General features: G+C 37.8%; 1 protein-coding gene across 23 annotated transcripts in view; it reads left to right on the top strand.

The window, feature by feature from the left end:
- TENM3 (teneurin transmembrane protein 3) overlaps nt 1–17,415 on the top strand; it is a 1,325,064-nt gene that overhangs the window by 333,378 nt on the left and 974,271 nt on the right. For all 23 annotated transcript variants that reach the window (XM_068681265.1, XM_068681272.1, XM_068681274.1 and 20 more), the window contains exon 4: nt 13,242–13,308. The gene's annotated coding sequence lies outside the window, so the exon portion shown is untranslated. The remainder of the gene's footprint in view (nt 1–13,241; nt 13,309–17,415) is intronic.

The following is a 17,415-nucleotide window of genomic DNA, read 5'->3' on the forward strand; positions in this document are numbered from 1 at the left end:
TGCAACCACAACTTTCTTACATCCAAAGGAAAAGGAACAATCTCTTTAGTGTATGTGATGAGCTATGCTGTTACTTTCCCTGTCAGTACTGTAATTCATTCCCAACAATATATTTTCACTTTGTTTAATGGTAAGCCATGCTTCATGTTATTGTTTCCATTTTCTCAGGAAAACATCTGGAGATAGACATGTAATGGTATTACTCTGGTAATAATTATGTTAAATAACTGCAGAAAAGAGAGAGCACATAACTATTTATTATTATAATTCTGGTACTATTGCACTCCAGTGAAGATCTGGGCTCCAGCCTGCTATATAACAACATACTAAGAGCTTGACAGTGTAAAAACCCAGGTGACAAAAGGGTTGCAAACTCAGAGAATTATGAATAGATTAATGATTTGAATAAATGTACTATGTTCATTTTGTATTTCTGTTTGACTTCATAAATAGTTTTAGATTAAATAAATTTTCTGTAACACAATATAAAAGGAAAAAAAAAGATAAGCATGATGAAATATGTTAGAAAGTAACTTAAAGATGGGAGAAGAAAGGGGGAAAAAGTGGAAGTTTAGGCAAAACAATGTTCAGGAGCATTGTTCAGGTTACAGTCAATAGTATGTCAGAGTGAAAAACGTTGTCCATTTACATCCTGGTGACCACATAAAATATCTGCTACTGCTTCTACTAGCTACCCTATGCAGCTGACTGCCCCTCCCAAGAGCATCTTTCTCAAAAGTTTGGGAAAACTATTGTTCTACTACAGAAGACAGACTCATAATAAGGAAATGCTTGTTATTACAGTAACAATATGTTTTGCATTTTAAGACCTTACAAAACACACATAGCATAAACTCTAGCTTTATATCATTTGTGGGTGGTGGTGTTGGTTTTGAGGGGGGTTGAGGGGGTGGTGATAAAAGCAAGCAGGTGGTGCCTATTGAAGCTGATGGAGCACAGCTGGGATGATTGCTTGGTTCCTCAGTGAGAGCTTGTTCTGTAGAAAGTACAGGATTTGGGGAGCTTGTTGCTTTTAGCTGTTGGAGGAGGTAAGGCTGGGCTGTTATGGAGAGAGTTTTTTTGTTTGTTTGTTTGTTTTTAAGTTGTTTGCTATATTATGAAAGTAAATGTACCGAGGTTCTACTCTAAGAAAGTAGGCGGATGATAGAGGTCATGCATCGTTTGTGGAGATGGCTAAAAATGGAGAGGTAGCTGAACAGGTGGAGTGGAAAAAGGAGGAAAGTTCAGAAGAAGGATGAAAAGAAAGACACAGATAGTGCTATAAGCATGCTGATGAAGAAACTGTAGGAATAGGTCTTTGTGGCTGAGGGAAAAGCTGCAACAAACCCAGATGCTGCTCCTGTAAAGGCAGCCAAAAGCAGCAGGGCTGCACGCCCTGTGGCTGAGCAGAAATATGACGCACCAGGAGAGGGGCGCCTGGGATTTCTTTCAGTTTCTGGCACCATGTAGGCAATTACTCACAGGAGATGTAAATTGAGTGAAAATGGGGAAAAAAAAAAAAAAAGTGAAAAAAAAAGAAAAGTTTTAGTTTTTCTCTATTGCAGCTAGATAGGTAGTTGCAGTCAGTTGATTTTTCAAGGCCTTTTTTTCTAAATAATAGACGCGTGAATTGCTACTCTTGCCTGGGGCCTGAGTCTCCGCTCTGTCTGGGTTTCCCCGGATCATCACCACCTTTGAGCTGTGCTGGGCCAAGTTGTGCCTTCCCTGGCAGCTGTCATTAGGGTGTCCATGCTGGTGGCCAACTGGGGTCTGTGTTCCTTTGTCCCCTTTGTTGGCTCCCTGTTTGTGTGAGTCTGTGCTGTTATGGGGCATTTACAGAGTGGGGGAGACCACCAGGCCTCTACAAAGCCCAGTCAGACTTTGGTCAACCTACACAACTCAGTGACTCAAGCTGTGATATCCACAGGATCTCCACCCTTTGAGGGTGCCCCAAAGGCACCTCCTCACGACGGGCCCTTGGCTGTGCAGGGCCTGCCACTTGCAGCGTGTCGGCAGCTGAGGGCCTGTGGTGTGGGGACAGAAGGCCCCAGGGAGCCTGGATGCATCCGGAGCTAGGCAGGTGTGGGTCCAGGGGGTAATTCCTTCTGCCTGAAAGCAGTCTTAAATTCCCTGTGGAAAAGGAGGTGATGTTGTGAGAAGGGAACTGGAATGAAATAGCTGGTTCCATCTTTTGTTTTGTAAAATTCAGTATAAAAATCTTGGAGAAGGGTAGACAAGGGTTTACATCCTCATTTTACTCCGTGTCCACCGCTAGTTCTGCCAGAGGCAGGGGGATATTGCCTACCTGTAGGAGATCTTAACATGGAGATTAACACTGCTGTGAGACGAACCGGGTGGAAATGGCTTGGGACAGTTGCAGCGTTACCAGCTTCTTAGCCAAACCCAGTGTGAAGCAGGCAGTGCAGATTCGCAGTGTAACACTGGGCATGCAAAGAAGGGATGATAAGAGAAGATAAGGCTGAGTACTGTTAAGGCACCCTGCTTTCTTCCAAGTGCTAGTAACTTTTTACAAGCCAGTGCTGATAGGCTAACAGGCTCTTAGGAAGAGCTTGGTAATGACTAATAAGAGCTACCAGAGGCAGATATGCTGCTGTGTTGGTTACAGGAGCTACAGGCGGTGTTCCTACAAGTTGTGCTGAGCTGCTCTGTGCAGTATTCCTAATTAGTAGGAGTAGCAGTGAGTGGGGAGTGTTTCAGGAGTCCTTTCCAGGCTTTGGGGTGTGTGTGTGGGGGGTGGTCCTTGTAGCTCTGAGGCACAGGGTTCCCCTCTCCCAGCATAGCATGCTCTAAGCCTTAACCATCAGGTTGGACATGAGGAACCTTGCTCCTATTGATTGCTTCTTCAAGTACTATTCCTTGTATGCCTTCTTTTATTCATTACTGCATTACACAGTGCTTTGCTACATTTGTAATTCTTTCCAGCCAAATTTTAATCTAGCCCCTTTTTTGTTCTGCTACTTATTTTCCCATGTGTTTTTCTTCTTAAGAATTTTCATACATTTTTGATGTTTTCCTCCTTGACCAATTTCTTTTATCACCATTCATTTTTGCTTCTAACTCTCCTTCTAATTCCCTCTTTGTCATTTTCTTTCTAGTCCTGTTTAACCACATCTTGTCTTGTTCTTTTATCCCATTCTGTTCTTGCCACGTATTTCTCAAGGGGAGTTTCTTAAGGTAAGAATAATAACTATATACTTTGTCAGATCCGCTTTAAAGGTCTTTCCTCTAATTACAAGCAAACCAGTTATATTTGCTAAAACAAGTGACTAAATCACATTTTCTCCTATGACTCACTTGTTCACTCCATATGCACACTAACTGCAGGTGTCCGTACAGAAGCTGCAGAATAAAGATGCTTCCATCTGCTGAAAGCCACTTGACCAACAAATGTGTCTGGTTTGAAGGAAGTTGAAATATGGGAAACACTTAAAGTGTGAATTAGAAAGCTAACTGTAAATAGGATTTTTAAAAGGCAACTTCAGTGACAAACTTAAAGTAAATATCAGTTCACTGTTATGTCTATGGTTTAAGAAGTTATTAAAAACAACTGGCAGCCATAGAAAGCTGGGTCACTCCAATTACTCCTTCCTTATATGAAAGCTTGTTTCAGACTTTTTTTTTAAATCAACTTTCCAAAGGCATAGGAAATGTCACATGCATGAGAAGTGAAAGAGAAATTTCTTTGTATATTCTTTTTTGATGCCTTTAAAAGATGAACTTGCTTCTTTTCACTCCCATTTCCTGCTAATTATTGCTAACCATAATACTGCTTCTTGCAACCCTACTTTAAATGACACACTATGGAGCTCTGACCTATACAGTAGATTTTTTTTGAAAAGTATTATTTATTTAATCATCAGTACTTTAAAGCTTTTTTAGAGTACTGTTCTTTTTTTTCCTTTCCTTTTCTTTCTTTTTTTTTTTTTTAAAAAAAAAAAAAAAAAAAAAAACATCTTTGCGCTTTAATGCACTTTAATGGCTGCTTACTTTAGGAGCGAACAAGTTCTTTTCATTTAGTATCCTTGAAGTCTTGATGTCCTCTGAGGACTCTTCCTTTCTCTCTGGGGGGAAAAAAAAAAGTGCTGTTGAAATGTGAAAACCTGGGAAAAATGAGTCTGATCCCAACCGTAGGTCACATATTCTAAATAGTAGACAAATAGCAGATGTTATTTAGGGGAGAGGAGCAAAAAAAGGGTGTGTAGAGGGAAGCTATGTGCTGCAGTTATGCTATATTTAGTACAGCTGAGTTTGGGATGCTATTGTACCTGTGATTTTGAAAAAAAAAAAAGAAAAAAGAAAAAAAAAAAATATACATAACCCAAAAAAATCGCAACCCAACACAGGGTAAAGGTATTTTGGCACCACACAGTAAAAGGTGGTGTGGATGTCTGAGCCAGTGCTTGACTGAGTTCATATATCTATATGATTTTGTGCAGTATAGCACAGCATGATTATATTACACAACTATTTTATATATATATGTGTGTGTGTGTATATATATATATATATATATATATATGTAATCTGTTTTACTGACACAGGCCTTGCCTCTGAAGTGTAGGATTGTTAGATCAGATCCATACTGTTAGGTGCTGATCAACTGAGATTTCTATGCTAATATAACTTTGGAGTAAATAACCTCCAGGACATGTTTCCCTGCACTACTCCATGTTGTACAAAGGACACGCTCACAGTCCAGGCCCTTTTCTAGGTAATGTTTGGCTTCAAAAATGTTTCCATCACATTTTCTTGTTTTTGTTGCTACATCTTTTGTTGCTTCTCTTCAGCAATGTTCATCTTTGTGAAAATATCCAACAATTTTCGACCCAGGCAGTGAAGTTTCTCTCTGTTCCTGTGTCTGAGCTTCTGTGAATGAAGTAACAGTAAATTAAGTACTATTATTTCTGTTCTCTTCCTCTAAACAGAAATTGTTTTCAGAATTCAGATCATTAGTTTTTCAGGCTTCTAAGAGGAAATAGTAGTAAGCTATTCTATGCAAAGAAATGAATTAAGTTATCAAAAACCTCAGTGAAAGGGAGGCCTTTTCATTGACTTCATAACTAAATGAGTATATGTACAGTATGAGTGAAGCACAAGAGGGGCTATATTAAGCCAGAAGTAGAATCAGAATGGGGTTTTCTTTTCAGTGTTCTATTAGGGACTTACCTTTGCTCACAGGGATGTGATGAACTGCTTGTGCATAGTAAAATTGTTTCTTTATGATTCACCGTATAGAAACTGATTTCTGTAGAACTTTAACTGACTTTTCTGTGATTTTTTTTACTACTATTTTTTGGATTTAGTTCATCCTTAAATTATTGTTTAAAGCAGTATTTTTGTCAGCTTTTTTTTCCTAAGTGTGTCCATACAGCTGTTATGAAATGGATCTCCCAGAAAGTGTTAAATAACCGTTGAGTTTATGAAGTGATTTAATAAAACATTCATCAGCAATGTTGAATTGATTTGAATGTGCTTATGCTTATTCCACATGATTTTGTACATTTTTATATCCACAACTTCAAGATCTGATGAGTGTTAAATGGCTTGATTCTTTCTCTTTTTATTTTTATTTTTTCTTGCATATCATCCAGTGTGCCCCTTGGTATCTTAATCCTTGTCAGGCCTTTGTGGCTGCCTGTTACTGGCACACACTTCTTACTGCTCTGATTCACATGCTGCCAGTTCTCTACCTGGTACGTGAGGCTGAAAACAGGGCATGTGTTGCACTGCTATGGTTTAGCCAAGTGGAAGGTCTGCTTGATAGGTAGGACGCTTCTCAGTGTGCTCACTCGCCACAGTCTGCAGACTTGCTGCAGCCCTGGATGAGGAACATCTTGCTAGTACTGTGATTATTGTAGGACATTAAGTAATGTTAAGATAAAATGAGATTTATTTTTAGTAAGACACCAAACAGTTAAATTAGCTCTAAAGCTCATAAAACATACAGGTCAAGACAAGTTATTTATGAAGGTCTGTAGAAAGCCTCCTCTTTCATCCACAGGTGTCCTGCTTTCCCTTTTGGTCAAGGGGCAGTTGGGGGGGATATCAGCCAGTTTTCCTATTCAATCTGTCCAAATCTCACAGTTCAGTCATTTCTTCTGTTAGTTCCTGTCCTGGAAATGGTCAGACCATTTAGTGAAGATAAACATTGCTTTCCAGCTTTTTTTTTTTTTTTTTTTTTTTTTAAGTGTTTGCCCCTGTTAGTAGTATCATCAGCTCTGCTTGGCCTGCCAGTAGATAGCTCCTTGTTACATCTCTACCAGTGAGTTGCTCCGCTTATGCTGCACCTTGCATTCTACATAACTGCATATGTGAACAATTTTGGGATACAATTGTTCAAAAAGAATAAATGTAGCTCGTTACTAATTACATACAGCGATAATTAACTGCTTTACAATATCTGATCTCCAACTTCATTCAAAACCAGTAGACCTTCAATTTTCACATTGATCTGTTACACAGATTTCATTGTGAGTAGTGGAAACAATTATTTTGGAGGGTATGGATTGTAAACTGGGGAGCAAACTTACAGCTCAGCCTGTACATCTGTGTGTTTTGGATTTGTGTTTTTATTGTTCTTGCTGGGTTTTGTTTGGTTGGTTTTGAGGACAACTTATTTTGAATTTTTGGAGGTGACAAGCAATTGTATGGTTCCTAATTTGTTATGGTGATCAAATATATAGACTTCTTGCACTATAAGATATGTACATTGTTAATTTAGGTTTGGTATCAACAAATTCCAGGCATGGAGTTAAATATTTGGCTTTGTTCTTATATCTTGCACACATCTGGATTGTCTGCAAGATTTACACAATGTGTGTATATATATATATTTAATTATGCCTCTACCTTGTCTTTCACCCAAGCTCAAGGAAAAAAAAGTACACAAACCAACAACATCAACAACAAAACAAAAACAGACAGACAACATACTTATTTAATAAAACAACAAAAAAAAAAATGCCCCAGGAACAAAATGTGCTGATGACAATCTTTCCTCTTTAAACAGAAATATTGATAAAAAAATTATGGAAAATAATTCAGACAATGAGGTAAACAGAACATTTCTGCTTCTACAGATTTTGATCATAGATATCTTTGGCTTAACACCCAACTTCTTGATGAATTTAATGTTCTATTTTTTTTTTTCTAAAAGAAGAAAAGAAATGTAATATTTACAGTTAACATATTGAAGAACTAGCAGTTACTGTGGAAAAAGTATTAGCTTTACAGGCTCGTGTTCTGCCTATCTTTTGAACACAACAGCTTAGAAGTATTAGCTTTTACAGCTTCTAAAACTTTTTTTTTTAAAACTTTTAAAACTTTTTTTGACAACCAACAACATCAGTGAAAGGAGAAAGGGGATGACCTCGGTAGTTTTAACTTTAGCTGTATTTCTTAGTGCATATGAAATGTGAAAAGTTCATATTTACTTGTGATTCCTTATCTATCTACAGATCTTCATGTTTACTATATGTTATTGTAGTTAAGCTTTAGTATTTGTTCATTTGGTTCAGTCACCTCTAAGTTAATATTACTGAGCAGAGGCACAAATTAAAGTTAAGAATCTTAAAAATGTGCACATGCACACTTAGTATTGCTTTGATGCAGAACTCATAACACTCGGAGGTCCAAATTCATGTGTAAGGGGGAATATAGGAGTCTGGACATATTCTCAGAGCAACTGATAGCTTTTCTTTACATGCAGACTTGTTTATGTGACCAAATTGGTCATTAATAGAAATGCTTTCCCACAGCCACAGAGAGCAAACTTTTCATACGTGAGCAAAGCTTTCACTTTGACATCTTAGAGAAACTACAGCAAAATAGTTGAAATGTACTTGCTACTTACAGAAGGGTTATGGTGGTGGTGAGGAATGAAGGCAAGTTGTAAAATTAACAGCACTGGTACCTTCTCGGAGTTTAAACCTTGCTGAATTGTGGGTGAAGGGTTACATGTTTCAGAGTATTATACTTACAACTGTACATAAAAGTGTCATCTAGTGACATTTGTCACTATTGAAAGTATTAAGTTAAGTAATTACAAAATAGGCCATATGATTATTAGTACAGAGTACCTTGAGTGATTCCTCCATGAAGTTCTAACACCGAGGCTGAACTGAAGCTTTGAGAAAGGATCTAGTCCTCTCTATACCTTAGTCATTCTTTCAGGCCTATTTTTAACTTCTCTTTGACATCTATGTCTAGACATTAATTCTATAAGTATACCAACAAGATCTAAGAGCCACCTCTAACTATGTTGCTGTTACTTACTCCTTAACCTTCTTATTGATACACAAAATAGCTTGAGCTTCTCTGGGTACATTCTGATATGTTTTCTAGTCCTTGTGTGCAATTTTAAGTATTACTTCTCAGTTACAGAGTCAGTGCAAAACTTACATGGCATACATTCTGTTGCTTTAATCCTACTTTATTTTAGCTGTGTACATCTTGTAATTGGCCCTTCCGCTGTGTGCAGTCAGTCCCAGGTGAGTACCACTTAGATGCTTTAAAGTCTTGGATTTGTGTGTTTATATATAGCTTAAGGGATTCTTGACTTTGAGTACCTTCTATTTCCTTATGATATAACAAGGCAGCTATCTGTATGCCATAGTCCAACTCTGTAGTACAATCCAAAAACCAAATTAAATGCATGAAGGCCCAGAACTTTACTGAGGCAGGTAAGCAAGGGAGGCTTTAGCATTGGTTTTCTTTCATTAATATTGTAAGGAATAGTTGCAAATGTTAAAGTTGTATGGTTGGTTTGCTCTCCTGTGCACTCACCACACAGAACTTGTCAGTGCAGGTGTGTGTAGGCAGAGCTCTATTGTTCCCTGCCACCCCGTTAGCAGGAGAGAGAGTCAAAGCTTACAATTTTGAGCAAGTTGAGTTGTTAGATTAATATCAAGTATCTTTTTCTGGGATAAGCATCTTTGGAGGGCGGCTTATTAATAACCCTGTTCAAGGCAATAAACTGATATATTAAATAAACTGATATAATAAACCAGGTATGCTAAAGTACCAAACTTTTAATTAATAATTGAAAACATTCTTTTACCCTTGGGTCATGCCCCATTTCTAGGTTTAATTGTTCTTATTTTTGTTTTTAAGCATTCATTATTAAATATATGAGCATATATATGGGAAAATTTAGTGAAACCAAAAAATTTTTATAAGTAATGCTAATATTATAAAGAACTATTTGTTTTTTTGTCCTTTGTGAATTCATATGTTGAATTAAATACACATTTTACTTCACAACAATGGTTATGTTAAATGAAAACTTTGAAGAGAGATGGAGACTGTTTATCTTGTCAGGCATCTCAACCTGTAACAAAGTATCTCATTTTTTAATGATCTAGCAAATGTAGAAACAGCATTCTGAGTTGCATGATCTGAATAAATATGACTGTGTAATATTGGACAAAACTATGTATATGCGGCTTATTTTACATTATGTGTTTTTTAACCTGTACAAGAAAGTAAAATGTAACTGCACTTTCGCTATACTTCAGAAAACAAAATGCCTCATAATGCTAGCATTTGAAGTAGACAAAATGGGCTTTCACTTTGGAAGCTATTTCCAGGCTTTCTTATGGCAAAAATGGTAAAAGCATGTGTAGGTTTTAATTTCATTGCTTTATTGCTGAGCAGTTTGAGTTTCATTCATATCACGTAAGCTTAGGCTAAACTTGTGTATCTAGTAGTCAGAAATATTGGAAGTTGAATATGGTTTTCATGACAAGTATAGTTGGCTTTTCTTGGCGTAGTCTGAAGAGATGTGTAAAACAAAAACAGAAGAATATTTGTAATACCTATCAAAAGTGCCGGGTAGGTTGTTGTAGTATTTTATGAAAGTGTAATGTAACCACCATTGGTGTTCTTTGTTTTTCTTACAAGTACATGACATTGGAAGCAGTAGTGGCTCTTAAAAGTTTTCTTATTTGAAGATACCTGATTGCCCAGGGATGCCCCATCCCTGGAGGTGTTGAGAACCAAGTTGGATGGGGCTTTGGGCAACCTGGTGTAGTGAGAGGTGTTGCTGCCTGTGGTGGTGGGGTGGGATTAGAGGATCTTGAAGGTCCCTTCCAACCCAAACCATTCTGTGTTCTACAATTCAGTGATACGTGTATATGTGTGTTAAAATTAAATTCTGTTTTTCTGATGCTGAAGGTGAGAGGAGATGGTAACATCTAAAAGTTCTGGTCTGCATTTTCTGTAAGCCAGGTGATTCCTGATACAGTTCCCCTGAGAACTCTGAAAGGAAAAGGAGATCAGTGGGAATTCAAACACTGAAAAGTGACTAAGTCAAGATTTTTCTAGATTTAAGATTCTTATGCCTCTTTAGTTATGTTATAATTTAGTTATGTTGGCTTTAGAAGAGGTCACCATTTTTAATAGTGTTAGTTATAATTTATTTAAGACCTACTGAAAACACATGTGCCTCAAAACAGGCCAGTTTAGTGTTTACTAATATTTCAGTAAATTGATGCATTTGTACCCTTGACTTTATTCTTTTGTTCAGTACAAGAATTTTTTTACTGTACAATCATACATTAGAACTCTAATTACTTACTAACAAACTTCAGTGTGTGTCAAATCTGATATCTTAATTTTCTTCTGATTCTTAAGAGTTTGCAGTTCACTTAATTTTTTTTTCAATTTTTCTTCCAACTCTGGAAGCTCAAGATAAATGATGTAACAAGTTTAAAATTAGTCCATCAATTGAAACAAGTTATTAAAAGTACAAAGGACCTATGTGATTTGAAAACATTTTAAATATTGCAAAATGCCAGTGCTTTCAATAAAGCTTTTCTGGGAAAACTGGATGATTGCTCCTATTGCTTCAATACAGGGAAAAAAAAAAAGGTAAATGAATCTATCATCTCTATGCTGGCAAAGCTAGATCAAGCTGGATGTAGTAAATCATGGGTACAGTTAGATACAATGGTATCTTTCAATGCACCTTTGGGTTACCTAAATAAAAACAGACCATCTGAAAACGTTAATCAGTTATTCCTTGTTATATGATTGAATCCTTGGAAATGATATTGTAGTTTCACTGGTTTGTACTTCTGCCACCTATGCTTAAGTTTCTTATTGGATGGGATACTTCTGAAAACTGTTAAACATTAATTTAGCAAAAAGCCTGTTTGATGAGAACTGCTTATTAGAATACAAGCATTAAATGATTCCTGCAAAACCTCCCCTGCTCACTGATACTTTCAAATGATGCTAGTTTATTCTACAAACCAATTGCAGAAATCATGAATGAATGAGGATGTTAATGTAATTGTTTACACCTTATATGAACATTTTCTTTGTAGGTGTCCTTGGAGGTCTTTTTGCCTCCACTGCCTACAAAACCACTAAAAGATGGTGCATCATGCCTTACGATCATTGGCCTTCAGAAAGGCAATGGGCACAAAACTGGAGCACAGAAGGTTCCCTCTGAACATCAGGAAACACTTTTCTCCTGTGTGTGTGGCATATGTTGCCCAGAGAGGCTGTGGTGTCTCCCTGCTTGGAGATTTTCAGAAGCCACCTGGATGAGGTCCTGGGCAAACACCTCCAGGTGGCCTTGCCTGAGCAGGGGATAGACCAGATGGGCTCCGGAGGGCCCTGCCAGCCTCAGCCATCCTGTGATAACACTAACGAGTTACCTGACACTAGACTACCAGCTGGAGACTTCTGTTGCCTTTTCATGCATCTAATCTCATCTCCCCAGATTTAGACTGTTTGCTGGTATTTTACAGTGGGTTTTTATTTATTTATTTATTTGTTATTGCTGCAGGGTTCAACAAGACCTCCAGTTAACATTAAGTATTACTTTTTAATCACAGCATTATCCTGACACTTTTCCAGAGTTCTTCCAGCCTAAGCTTGACTGCATTTATCCCTTTATCTCCCTGGTATTTGTGCCCATACATAAAGCCATTGGATAATTTACTTTTTTTCCCCACATTTTGATCTGCGGACTGTAGGAAATGAAATTGAGAGTTGTGTCTCAATTATATTGTTGATACTCCTGCAAATAAGGAATTTCTGTTACCAAAATAGCAACAACAATAAAAATCTTGTTTTTTGAATTAAATCTCAACTTTTATGTCATGTGTTGTAACATGCTGTTTTTGTTTAAAATAAAACAATTTTACCTTCCTAAGATTAAAACTTGCCTGTGGAGGAAAACTACAACAGTACTTCAGATTAAGATCTGAAGTTTTAGTGGATGTAAATACGTATTTTCTTTGAAAGATCACTTCAGTCAAGAATGATAATATTTATCTATCTTAATATTGTTTTTCTAATGATAGAATCTCAATAGTCGAAGGCACATAGATGTGGACTTTTTCATACTCCTTTAGCTTGCAGGAAGTCGCATTAAGAATTCAGAGACACTTTACGTGTTAAAAAGTTAACTACTTTCATGGACATTATAGGCCTGACTTTGTCAATGTTTAATACAATTAACATTATTTACTACTTCAATTACTAGAAGTGGGTATTTCTGTGTAAGGAAGGGAAAATACAAGTAGGATTTCCTGTAAGATAAGAAGCAATGTGAAATGTTCCTTGTTTTGCTTTTCCATTTCTTTCTTTCTGCTCTGGCAATACCACTTTTCATGTCAAAATCAGAGTATCTCACTGTAAGAGAACCTGTTGTGCTATTTAATCATTGCCTCTATAGGTAAGAAAAACGGTATTGGCAACGTGGTCAAACTTACATTTTTCTCTGACCCAAGATACTTCAAAGATGTAATGGAATAAATGAAAGTGGAGATAAAAATCAGCTTGGTATCAATATTTTTTTTTTTTTAAAAAAAAAAGGAAGAAATCAAATTCGAATTAGAATTATTAGTATTGCCAGTAATGAGAGAATGAGTTTGCATCATAATAATTTGTGTCTATTGCTGGAATGCTAGAGTGAGTTAAGGCTTGTTTTTCATTTCATTAGTTTTTTATTTGTGCACATTCTAGAATTTTTTCCATGGTCCCAAGGTGGCATTTCTTAGCTCATTCTGTGACAGTGTCTCTATTAAGACATAATTTCCACTTGCCCTGCATTTGTGATTCTTAATTCATGGGGAAAAAACGATTCCTAGACATTATTGTGGGTATATTTCTTATTTATGGCATGAAAAGATTCTTATTAGCTGTTGCAATTCAAAGCTTATTCTATATTAAATTAACATATTCATGTTGTTTTGACTTCTTAACAGGCAATAACATCGAATGCTAACTTCGAGCTTTCATTGAGAACATAGATTCTACAGCAAGGAAGTAACAGTAAGTGTTTATGTATGTGTTATGACTCTTTTTTATAAAGTTTTCTTTTTAGTAGGAGTCCTCGGGATGTTTAATCTAAGTATATTCTAGAAAGGCAATACAACAGCCAACTATGGCCGATACTGAAATGCTACAAGTAAGTTCTGCATTGGATGGTTCTAATTCAGAATATTTAGTTATGTTACACAGAAGGAAAAAAATAAAATCTGAGTAAAGGTTTCAATTTAATGTAGTTATTCTCAGTGTTTTCCTTGAATACCATAATTGTTTTTATGAAATGATTCTTATTAAGTTATTAAGGATGATTAGAAATGAAAGTGGAAGCATATCTTAAGCTTTACTATATTTTAATGGGTAACAGGAAACCTGAAAAGAAGAAAATGTCCCATTACAAGCAAAACAAGTGTAAGTGTTCTGGTAGGTTAAAACAGGGCACTAAATTGATAAATGATGAGCTATTTCTAGATTATTGCATTTATGTTTCACAGCCAAGAATTCAAAATCGCACTGGCCACAATCTGTCATTAATGACCATTTTAATGAACATTGTCTTTGACACTATTTCTCTCAATAGCTACTAACGGTCTTCCTGGAAAACAGCACAATGTGACATTACTATGCAAATAAAGTCTTTTATATCTTTTCTAAATGTATTTTAACCACATACCTGTTGTAAAATTGAATATAAAAGAAAAGGAATACCAATTGCAGTGTTTATCACCAGGGGATTATTTGGAACTTATATCTTTTATTAGCTTCCAGTTTGGCTTCAGTTTTCATTAGACATTGAACAAGAATTGTTGGAGGGAGACAGGCAGTCTCACACTGAGTAGCAGTGTGTGACACTGCTAGAGGGTGTTTGTAGCTTCAGGACATCATGGCTTGGGGCAATGTCTGGGCAATATCATAGAAGAGTAAGTCCTGTAGTATTTTAAAGGGGTCTGTAACAATCAGTGCCATTACTTAACTGTGTTTTAAAGACTGTTCTTAGTAATTAATTTTTGATTTGTCTACCTCTTTTTTCCTGAAGTCTTCCCTACATGTAAGTTATCAAAAACAGCTACAGTAATTCTCCCCTTCCACAAGCTGTGGTACAATGAACTGAGAGGGGGGAAAAAAAAACAACTGTGATTAAGTGTTTGAATACAGAGGTGTACCAAGTATTCTTAAATCAACTTACCTCCAGCAATTTTGGTGTGTATAAATTGGCAGATGCTGGATCAGGTGTTCACCTGTGTTTTAAGTAAAGAAAAAGCCACTTCTGGAGAGAGAGAAAACAACACCTGCTTTTAATTATGCATTTTGCAACATGAAAATCTTGGGCTGCTATGGAATGCAGCATTTTAGGAGACAGCTCTATAACCTGATAACTTCCCCCATAATTTCTTTTTATTTTTTCTAGATGTTTGTATTCTTTTTCTTGGTGTTTTGTTTTAATTATTACTAGTGGCCAGTTCTTCAGTCAAGATTGTAAGACCAGTTGTTCTATGGGTACCTAGCCCCCTGAGCTGGAAGATGGGGACAGGGAGCAGAATGATCTGCTTGAGGATAGGACGGCTCTGCAGAGGGATCTGGATAGGCTGGATGGCAGAGGCCAACTGTATGAGCTTCAACAAAGCCAAGTGCTGGATCCTGCAGTTGGGATTCAACAGCCCCATGCAGTGCAACAGGCTGAGGAAAAGTGGCTGGAAAGCTGTTCATCAGAAGGGGACCTGGGGGTATTGGTGAATAGCCAGGTGAATATGATCCAGCAGTGTATTCAGATGGCCAAAAAGGCCAATGGCTTCCTGGCTTGTGTCAGAAATAGTGGCCAGCAGGACTAGGGAAGCGACTGTTTCCCTGTACTTGGCTCAGGTGACCCTGCACCTCAAATAGAGTGTTCAGTTTTGGGCCCCTTACTACAAGAAGGACATCAAGGTGCTCGAGCAAGTCAAGAGAAGGGCAATGAGGCAGGTGAAGGCCACAAGGAATAAGTTTTATGAGGAGTGGTTGGGGGGAACTGGCAATATTTCACCTAGAGAAAACGCTCAAGGGAGACCTAACACTTTCTACAACTACCTCAAAGGAGGTTGTAGCTGGGTTGTCTCTGCTTCCAAGCAACAAGTGATGGGACACAAGGAAATGACCTGAAGTTGCATCAGGGAAGGTTTAGGTTGGATATTAGGAAAATTTTCTTCCCTGATGAAAGGGTTGTGGGGCATTGGAACAGGCTGCTCAGGGAAGTGGTTGAGTCACCATCCCTGGAGGTATTCAGAAGATGTGGTACTTAGGGATGTGGTTTAGTGGTAGACTTGGCAGTGCTAGGTTAGCATTTGAACTTGTTGATCTCAGAGGTCTTTTCCAACCCACCTGACTCTATCATTCTATGATCTTTTGCTGGGTTGTGTATAAATATTTACATCAATGCAAACAGCATCTTTCCTAGTCATTACAAACTGTAATCTTCCTGATGGCACTGCAGTTTCTGTGGAAAAGTACTTACACATCACATCATACTTTTTTTTTTTTTTTTTTTTTTTTTTTTTTTTTTTTGTGGTATGCTGAGGGTATTTTGTTTTTAACTGATGCAGTTGAAATGAGAATGGTTTGTTGGGGAGCAAGGGGGTTGGTGGTTGGTGAATGGGAACACAATCTTTAAAATAAATCTTAATCCCATTGGGGGAAAGGAGGAGAATTTAAAATATTTGAGTAGAGAAATTTATCTACTGCAAAGGGAAAGATGGAATTTTCACCAAAGATGCCATTAATTAAAATTAGGTGAACTTTTAATTTTATCTCTCATCTTCTGTGTTCTTGTATTGGGTTTATGTGACAAAGTTTTGGTGGTGGGGTGGCTGCAGAGGTGGCCTCTGTGAGCAGAGCCCAGCAGCTGCCCCATGTCAGATCAGAGCCAGATCCAGGAGGGACCGGCTGCTGGCCAGAGCTGAGCCAGGGAGTGATGCTGGGTGGGCCTTTGGGAGAGCAGAGTTAAGGAAGGGGAAAAATCTGCAGAGCAACAGCAGCTGGGAGAGAAGAGCAAGAAAATGTGAGAGAACCAGCGTTGCAGAAACCCAGGTCAGTGCAGCAGGAGGTGCTCCAGGCACAGAGCAGCAGTTCCCCTTCGGCCTGTGGAGAGGCCCCTGGTGGAGCAGGCTGTCCCCCTGCAGCCCATGGGTCCCACATGGAGCAGATCTCCACGCTGCAGCTCGTGGAGGAGCCCCCAGTGGAGTAGGAGGTCTGGGGGAGCTGCCAGCTGTGGGGACTTGTGCTGGAGTAGTTTGCTTCTGAAGGATGGATCCTGTTCCCCTGCACTATTCCAGAGGAGGAGGTAGAAGAAGGTGGATGGGAGGAAAGTGTTTTTAGTTTGCTTTTAGATCTAACTGTTCTAGTCTGCTAACAGTATGTAATAAATTACATTAGTCTCCCTAATGCTGAGTCTCTTCTGCCCATGACAGTAAATGATAGGTTATCTCCCTTTCCTCACTCGCTAGCTTTTGTTTTTTTTTTTTTTCTTATTTTCTCCCCCCTGCCCTTCTGAGGAAGGGCAGTGAGAAAGCAGTGTGATGGTAACAGTGTTAAACCACCACGGTTCTGAAATCCTGGCTATTCTGATTTATTTTTTTTTTTTCCAGAGGCTACTGTTAATTTATGTATGTACACCTGACAGTTAATTCTGATTATTTTTCTCCCATTTAGTTATTTAGTAGGTTATCTTTGGTAAAATGTGGTAGAAGTTCCCCACTTTGTCAGCTTATCCTGAATATGAAGGGAAGAAGCAATTTCTGTGTAGGATTCTGTTCTTTCTTTTTAACAGAGATTTGATTGCCAATAAGAAAGTATGAAGATTGTTATTTCAAGTATGGAGAACAAACATGTACGAATATCAGGGTGTTGTGTTTCCCTCTTCATTTTATGTCTCTACTGTACTAGGAAACTGGATAATCTACAAGTTCGCTTCTACAGAAGGCCAGTGCCTTCAGTTCTACAGAATCACTCATCTATTTATAATGCTTGTGCAGTCCCAAAACCCCCCTTGTTGCAGGTAGGCCCCTGAAACTCAGGTTCCTGAAGGGAATGTTGCCACATTTAAGCCAAACTTTCTAAATTAAGGCAAATTAAATCATTTTG

This window comes from Anas acuta, chromosome 4 (genome assembly GCF_963932015.1).
Source record: "Anas acuta chromosome 4, bAnaAcu1.1, whole genome shotgun sequence".
Lineage (NCBI taxonomy): Eukaryota > Metazoa > Chordata > Aves > Anseriformes > Anatidae > Anas > Anas acuta.